Source organism: Macadamia integrifolia, chromosome 13, assembly GCF_013358625.1.
Source record: "Macadamia integrifolia cultivar HAES 741 chromosome 13, SCU_Mint_v3, whole genome shotgun sequence".
Taxonomy (NCBI): domain Eukaryota; kingdom Viridiplantae; phylum Streptophyta; class Magnoliopsida; order Proteales; family Proteaceae; genus Macadamia; species Macadamia integrifolia.
Genome location: NC_056569.1, coordinates 59,453 through 67,524, shown reverse-complemented (window position 1 = coordinate 67,524; position 8,072 = coordinate 59,453). Strand labels below are relative to the sequence as shown.

General features: G+C 37.5%; 1 long non-coding RNA gene across 4 annotated transcripts; it reads right to left on the bottom strand.

The window, feature by feature from the left end:
- Nucleotides 1-678: 678 nt before the first annotated feature.
- LOC122058879 lies at nt 679-7,206 on the bottom strand. 4 transcript variants are annotated; one of them, XR_006133973.1, is made up of 4 exons: nt 6,669-7,206; nt 3,450-3,725; nt 2,524-3,340; nt 679-1,427 (listed from the first exon to the last, which is right to left on the bottom strand). It is a non-coding gene; the product is annotated as an uncharacterized LOC122058879 (long non-coding RNA). The 4 variants fall into 4 exon arrangements; XR_006133971.1 differs by lacking the exon at nt 6,669-7,206 and adding an exon at nt 3,904-3,976; XR_006133972.1 differs by lacking the exon at nt 6,669-7,206 and adding an exon at nt 3,872-3,914.
- Nucleotides 7,207-8,072: the final 866 nt, after the last annotated feature.

Genomic DNA, 8,072 nt, shown 5'->3' with positions numbered 1-8,072 from the left:
ATGGTAAAATAAAGCACTAGAAATTTATGACAGATTCAATAATGGTTGGAGTACCAATAAGTGTGCATAGAAAGTACGCCCAATCCAGAAAGTAAGTGTGCACAGATAGTATGACCAATCCAGAGATTCAACATAGACACCAATAAATAGAATAATTCAACATAAATCTTTGATTATTTATTTTCAGAAATATGGTTAAAGTAACTGGAGGATGCAGTCTTAATGTCTCCTTAATCACTGCATTCAAATAGTGTATTCGTTTTATATCAACTTCTGTAACATTTGCTTTGTTCCTCGTGACCCCCTTACTTTCTCCTAAAATTCTTTCATGACTTTCAGATGCTTTAAAACTTCTATCATTGTCCATTTTAGGAGTATACTTGTGGGATCAGTTCCGATACTAAACATATCCTATAAGAAAAAAAAGACAATGAAAATAATTAATACAATTTTAGTTTGAACAACAGTATTAAAGCACCCTTTGGCCTTGATAGGTTAGACATGGTAAGGCCTAATCAAGATTCAGGTTGGTGAGTCATTTAGGATTAGAACTCTGCATTCCTAACTGAGTTTTTTAATAATTTGAACCATTTGGGGTTTAAGGTTGGATGATTCTTTTTCATGTCTGATACTTGAATCTTGTTGATTAAGAATATAGCGTTTCTCCTTTTTGGGTGTAAACACAAAAAGTGAAAATTTATTAATATAAAATATTCCATGTGTTGGAAGCGTAGACAAAAGTAGAGCAAAGCAAATGCTATATTTTGCTCTTTGTCCTTCCTTGTCACACCACACCGCACAGGACTAGTGGATCAAACTTTTCTTGTCTTGGAAACCATGAACCTCAAGTAACAGATCGTTTTTTACCGACATCCACAGTTCTAAGTAATAGGGTACATAACCGTGTATCCAAATAAATAAATAAATAACCAGATGAGATTTTTTTTTTTTTACTTGGCTTTGAACCCTCTTCATACTTAGAAGATGGAAGACAAAAATTTTGCGTACTTTTCTCCGATACACGTCAGAGGGTGTGAATCCAATGTCCTTGTAATCATAAAAGAGTCGCCTACCAAAACTCGTCTCAGGTCTGCTTGAGATGATTAGGTCATGGATTTGGGTGATTTCACAAACCACATCGGCTGATGAAACTACAAGAATTGGTTTGCTTCTAAAGTGCAACAGCATAAGAGGGTCATGAGTTTGAGCCAAAGATTGGAGTTTTTGGTGTGGTAAAGAGCCTAATTGATGGAAATTCTCTATTATAGGGAGCTTGAATGAGGAAGGTGATAGGTTTCGTCGCCGATTTCCTAGTCTAGTATTCTTGAAAAAGACCACAAAGGGAAGGAGAAAACAAAGAAACAAGAAGAAGACATGAAATAACCATTGCAAAATAATAGACATCTTTCCCTTGTCTTGCACTTTGCCTGCACAAAAAAAATCATCCCATGTCAGAAAAATATATAACATGCCATCAAGAAACAGCTACAACTGACATTGGATCTCTCAATGCTATTTTGACAGCTACAACCTCATTGGCCCAATGAGGTTTATTTTTAATTATTAAAAATGGACTGAGTTTACTTGCACCTACGGTTAATGAGAATGGTGAATGAGGCCACAAGAACGGGGAGGGGAACGTGGTTTTTTTTCCTACAATCATGTGATGAACCTCACGGCACAGTCAAGGAAAACTTTGTTCATCAAGAAGTGTCCATGTAAGCCCAGATTTCCTTCCCCTCCCTCTCCCCTCCCCCCAAAGTAGCAAACCGTAATGGTAGACGTACTAAACACCCCGTAGTTTGCCTCTTGGGCTTTCTTCTATGGGCTACCATCTGGGCCTAACTCGGTCTAGAGCGTCCATCTTTAGCCCCAACACTCTGCCTTGTGACAATGACCGCACTAATTTTTTGTTTGATAATATCAGACAATGACCACACACTTTAAAAATGTACTACTTCACAGTGTTTTATTTTTTTAGCCACATCAGCCATGGTGATGCATACATGGCAAACATGTGGGTCCCACTTGAGCTGCCACATGGACATATTCTTCAACTTGTCATGTTTATTTGGGACTCTGCTTTAATCCATCATCTGGTTTCCATTTTTTTTTTTAATTTTGTTTGAGACAATGATTCTTTTCTTGAGGAGCAAGAACACTAGAAAAAGAACAAGAATAATGTAAAAACATCCGTACGGAAGCCATTAATGGTTCAATTGTGACATTAATCCTTCCGATAAGCAAAAACCCAAGAGTTATTTGAACCAATCTGAACTACTCTGATCTCCGATCTGATTTGTTTCAGTACCCAACAAACGAAAAAAAGAAAAGAAAAATCTAAACTCTTACTAATTAATTGGGTTTCATGAAATCTTCATCTCAAAGAACAGAATAAAACGTTTTAAAGAAGAGAAAAGGGAAAGGAAGAAAATTAGGGCTAGCAATAATGGACTTGGGTTTCAGTTCACTCACAAAGAAAATTTGGAATGAAAAGAGAAGAAAAGGGGATGAAGAACTGACCTAGATCACCATGAACAGCACTGATGAGCTGGATTGAAACTCCTTTCCCAAGAACTCATGAACCCGGTGGAGTACAGAGGCGTGTAAGTCGTTGAAGTCCAAGACATTTTTCTTCATCAACACAACAGATCCTTTGATTTTCCTCTTGTTCTTATCCCCTCTCCCGCATTGCAAGTATTTTAGCTTTGAGTGAAACCATTTATCCGCAAACTAAGAAGTCTATGTTTATGTCTTGCAGGCAAAATGCAAGACAAGTGAAAGATATCTTTCTTTGCTTTCTCTCTTTCAGTGGCAAATCTTGTTTGCTTTCTTCTGCTCTTTGTGTTCTTTTCTAAGAATACTGGACTAGGAAATAGCGGACGAAGTCTACCACTTTTCCCATTCAAACTCCCTATTATAGAAAACCTACATCAATTAGATTCTTTGCCAAATCAAATGTACACTCCAATTCGACTCAAACTTATGGCCCTCTAATATTTTTACACTTTGTAAACAAACCAATTCTTGTGGTTTTATTAGCAAATGCAGTTCATGAAATCACACAAACCCATAATCGAATCATCTCAAACAGACTTGAGACGAGCTTTGATAAGGGACTCATGTTTACAAGGACATTGGATTCAAACCTACAAGACGTATTAGAGAAAAGTATGCAAAATTTGTATCCTTCATCTTCTAAGTATGAAGAGTGTTCAAGCAATTCTAACAAATTCCATAGACATAAATAGAGACTTCTTAATTTGCAGACTGGAGGTTTCACTCAAAGCCATGAAATAGTTGAGCTAAACGGAGCCTTGAAAATTTGTACCCGTACAACCTGCAACACACCAGAAAATAACCCATCATCCCTAAGGTGTCACTAATATGCGCCGTTAACCCAAGGCTCAGGATAATACCAACAGTTAAAAAGAACTGGACCATATTACCCTCCACTGAAGAGAAAACGATCGCAGGTGGGGAGGAAAAGCCTGGCCTGAAGACCTGGATGAACAAAGTAAGCCAACCGCCTCGAGATTCTTCTTTGACGTTGATCAGAATCACTTAGGGTTGAGATTCTGGGGAAATTCTCGCTCCTCCGCACATCTGTGTGCACGTAGACCACAGAGAACGACCGACCTTCTGACTGAGGGCAGATTTTTTCTCTAAATAGTTCGATCTTCAGAGCCTGATTACTCACATTCCGTGCTAACGTTGGCAAATCACTGGAAGTTTAAAAAAAAATAAAATGGAGAACTAATCAGAATCCACCGTTAATTGACATTCCAGCAAGATTTCACAACTGGAATTCAAGAAAGAAATTAAGATGGAAGTAACTTTATAGGAACTAGGTATGGAAGTTCTCCTTTACCCACAATTCTACAAATCTTTGATCATAATTACCTCTTCTCGACATGTTAGAGATCCAAAATCCCTTTGAGTGGTGTAAGACATTCATAAACTTACCAAAAAAAAAAAAAATAAGACATTCAAAAAAAGTGTAATAATGGTTATAGGTAAAGGGATTCCTCTTTCACTATGGGTGATGATTAACTCTATTTTTTTTAACCCAAATTTCTTTATCTTACCCTATACAATGTGTAAAGAATTACCCTGCTTATCCCACGGCAATAGAAACACTTCACCCACCTTGTACCTTACCTTGGAGGGCATAATAACGTCATTGAACAACCCCTATCCTACCTTACCCTTTGACAGTCCTACTCAAAAAAGTGGCAAGTTTTATAGTGGTCATGTTTGACACCAAGTCTGATTACTTAAGGCAATGTTTGGTAGTCAAGAAAAAAATAAAAGAAAAGAAAGGGATGACACTATGTCCCATCCTTGTGAAATACAAAAATCTCACCCACCCATATGTGTTTCCTTTATTGTTTCTGTGCTGACGCAAGGATTGCATGACCAAGAAACATTATTTTCCTTTTTTTACTTTTTTATATGTCACACTTTATAGTGGAACCACCTCATCGTCTTCTTCCAACACAGAACACCACCACCCCATCATTTACAACCTGACCCCACCCTCTTCTTCTTCCCAATAACTTTCACCCTCAATGTTTCGGGTTAAAATCGTTTGCAATTTGGATCTAGTACAATTCCATGAAATACCACCTTCAGGGGGTGATACGTGGCTTATGCCAATGCAACGGTTCAGATCTGGTACAATTAATAAAAACTTAAATCAATGAAGAGTCATTTAAATCAGATCTGGACTATTGAATTGGTATCAACCACGTGTCACTCCCTGAAGGTGATATTTCACGAAATTGTACCAGATCCAAATTACAGATGATTTTTTCCCAATGTTTCTTTCCACCACTAAGAAAGCAGAAGCTCATACATCTCCTCTCCCACACTATAATAATTGTAGCTCGTTTTTTAAAACGAATGAACTCTTTTTGTGCCTACATCATCAAAAGGAGAATCCACCTTCTTTTTCTACTCTTTACTAAGTTGTTGGAAACCTATTCAATGAAGACATAGAAAGTAAATGATGCAGATGACATAATCTTTCCCTCGTGATGGTCAGTTGTCTCATTCAACTCATCTTTATATGTATTTTCTCTATATAGCTAGGTTGATTATTGCTTTAATACAAGGTAAATTATCATTCTATATTTTTTTTTGTTTGACCATTCATTATTAAGGTTTGTTCTGGTTGACCCTTCCATTCACGTTTTCCTCTTTTACGATCCATTATTACGGCCTTTCACTCCTTTCCTCGTTCATGTCTAATTATTCTTTTTTTTCACCCAAAAAAATCAATATCATCATCGTTCTTTAAGCTAGCCAAGTGATGATAGCTATTAACCAATCACATTCCTGACCTAAATTCACATTAAATCTCACTATTATATCTTAGTAGGCGGTGATTATCAGTTGGACAAAATTGATTTCCGACTAAAGCCAAAGACTTTGGCAACCCGTCCGTAGGTCACTTATCCAATAATCATATGACAGATGTCACTACATCACACCCTGCTTTTGTAAAAGTACGGAATGAGACAAACAAAAAGGGGACCTTCAATTTCAAAGGTCACTGGCCCACCTGATCACTAAGGTTTGGAACCTTCAAATTAGAGGCCCACGGGCCTCCCCTAACTCCATTGAAAAAAGCTGCCAGTGGGGTCCACTTGTTTCTACTCTCCAGCAATCACAAACGCAGATTCGACAATTATTGATTTCTATTAATTAAAAAAAAAAAAAAAAAAACTATAAAAGCAATCAAATTAATGAGGATTATCAAAATACGTGCATGGCCATCCATTGACTAGGTCATTAATTATGATATTCCTGCTTGAAAGCTAACGACTAGAAATTTGAACTTTCTCCGACACATTCCTTCCATAAACTACTAAGGGAGAGGAATATGTATGTTACTGTAGTATCTAGGAATTAAGAATGCTAATAGAATATTAATCATAGAATTTGTTTATCCTAAATATAATCGTTGGATGGAGATAACGAATTCAAACTCTCACTCCATTGTTGTTATACCTTTTCTCTCCCTCTCTTTCTCTCTCCCCACCCCTACAACTGTGTTGTGCCACTGCTGCTCGAGTATCACACCTCTTATTTCCTTTTCAATGGCCCTCTCTTTCTTTCTCATCATGATTGAAAGGAATGTCAAAACATTTAACTTTTTCAGTTTCACAACAGATTCAAGCAAGAATAGGGAAAGGAAAATGGAGGAAATTTCCTGGGCGTTCTTCACCCTGGAACCAAGGTAGGCCTCAACAATTTCACGCATCTTTATAAAGACCATGGAGAAAATTTCCTCAGTAGAGAACTGCTTTTCCTCTCCCTTGTATTCCAACCCGATCATGGGCTTGTCAATGGGGCCAGTAGTAACCTTGAAAGGCCACAGCTTCCTGTCACTTTGAACAGAGGCATCGCTAAACCAAAGAAAATAAGTAAAAGAAGAAAACTAATTGAAGAACAAACGCATATGAGGAAACAAGCAATATCTGTAGCAGAGCATATAATAAAGAATTAATTTTTCAGCAAAGTACACATATATCTACATCAAAACACCAAATCTGAAGCAATTTCAGGTTCCATTACGATATAGATGTTCAAACCTCAAGAAGAAGAAGGGAAAAATAAAAAAGATCCGGATTAGGTAAGAAAGGAAATAGTAGGAAACTAACAAAAAAAGGTGTTGATCGGATTCATCGCCACTTGGTTCTTTGCCGCCTCTCCGATCAAACGCTCTGAATCGGTGAAGGCAAAGTACAAAGGAGTAGTCCTGTTACCTTGATCATTAGCTATGATTTCAATACGATCGTGTTGCTATACTCCAACACAAGAGTATGTAGTTCCTAGATCGATACCGATGGCTAGACCTTCACCTTTGTCCGCCATTGTTCTGGTTTGAAATTTGAAACAAGAGAAAGGGAGGTAGCTCTGGCATAAAGTGGAGCTAGGTTAAACGTTATAGAGATTTAGCTCACTCCTCGCAGGTCTCTCTAGTCGCTGGTTGTTGCTCGCTGGTTGCTTATTGCTGGTCTGCTGCTTGGTGAATTGGGAGGGGAGAGGGTTGGGGTGAACGATGGATCAGGGGTGGGAGCGGGAGAGGGAGAAGGAGACACGTACGTGAGTTGCAGTGACTTTGCGAAGAAAACGAGAAAGGGAGGGAGTGGGAGCCGGAGACGGAGATGGAGATAGATGCGGAGAAGTAGAAGAAGATAGATTGTAGAGAGCTAGTGGTAGGAATGTTATTTTACACAATGAGTATTAACGGATGAGATTGCTTATGTTTCATCTAACAGTCAACAAGTGCTAACATTCCTAATTCTTAGGTACTACGCTAGCATTCTTGTCCTTTTCTCTTTTTTACATTTATGAAAGTAGGTTTGTGTTAGATAATTCCTTAAGGTTTCTTTTATGAAAGTAGATTTTTGTGAAACTGTTTAATAAATGGTTCGCTTTTCATTTCATTATAGAAAGTTCTTTAATAAATGATTCGGTTTTAATTTCTACCTCTGGCACCATGGACCGAACCAAACCATACAATTTAATCGAATTGCATCATTACACAAGAAATAAAAAAAAAAAATGTTGAGTCAGGGTTTTTACATATTGAAAAAAAGTGAATTATGCTTATGTGTACGATGTAGGCTTTATTTTTCCAAGTGGCCCAACCAAAGAGAGGAATGTCATCACAATTGTCTTCCAATATTTCATTATTGCTCAACTTTATTTGTTTGGTTGGCATCCTTCTTTCTATGTTTGGAAAATAGAAAGAAGAAATAGTACCTAAAGTAAGGGGTTATGGATGGTCCCATGAAATGAAAGAAGAAACTACATCTAAAGCGAGATGATTACTTGTTTTGTTTTCCTATGGTAATATTTTCCAATACTATGCAAAGTAAAACATTTGTGGTAGAGGGATAGTAATGTAAATTCATTTTAAGAAAATAATTTTACCAAATTTTCAATTCCCTCCAAGTCTTCTTTGGCATCGGCTTGCCTTCTCTCTCTCTCCCCCTCCCTCTCTCTATCTATAATTGAGCAGATAAAGGGGCATGACATGGAGGGATTACAAACAGGTT